This window comes from Chrysochloris asiatica, unplaced genomic scaffold, assembly GCF_000296735.1.
Source record: "Chrysochloris asiatica unplaced genomic scaffold, ChrAsi1.0 scaffold00240, whole genome shotgun sequence".
Lineage (NCBI taxonomy): Eukaryota > Metazoa > Chordata > Mammalia > Afrosoricida > Chrysochloridae > Chrysochloris > Chrysochloris asiatica.
In genome coordinates, this window is record NW_006408758.1 from 3,760,561 (window position 1) to 3,761,397 (window position 837).

Genomic DNA, 837 nt, shown 5'->3' on the forward strand with positions numbered 1-837 from the left:
CATGGGCTGCCAAAAGAACCAATAGATCTGTTTTGGAAGTGCAGCCAGAGTGCTCCTTGGAAGCCAAGGTGGCCAAACTTCGTCTTTCATACTTCAGACATACTGTCAAGAGGGAGCAGTCGCTGGAGAAGGATATCATGTTTGATAAGGTGGAGGGTCAGAGAAAAAGAGGAAGACCCCCAAGGAGAAGGATTGGCCAAGTGGCAGCATCAATGGATTCAAGCGTGGCAACAGTAGTGAGGTTGGTCCAGGATAGGGCAGTGTTTCGTTCTGCTGTACATAAGATGTCTATGAATCGGTTCCAACTCGATGGCGCCATACAACAACAACGGGTGAGTGGGAATGTCTGATATCCCTCCACATAAAGAACGCAAAATGATCTGGCCCTGCCAAGATAATCTCAGTTCAATCCATCACATTGTTTGTTGTTAATTGCTATCAAGTCGCTTCCTACACATAGTGACCCCATACAGGGTTTCTGAAGAGTGGCTGATGAGCTTGAACTGCCCACCTGGTGGTTCACACAGACGTTGTTTTGGTTGAGTGCTTTTTCTACAGTGTTACACCAGGACTCTATCCATTACATTATTGCTGTTGTTGAGAAGTGCTATCGATCCATCATATTAGGGATGTTGTTGTTGTTGTTAAGTACCATCGAGTGGATTCCGACCCATAGAGACCCAGTATAGGGTTTCCGAGGAGCAGCTGGTGAGGTTGAATTGCTTACCTTGCAGTTTAAACGGATTTGCAGTCTGACACATTAACATACAGTGCCTCACCAGGACTCCTCACATTAGGGATTGTTGTTGTTGTTAAGTGCCTTAGAGTCAATTCCAA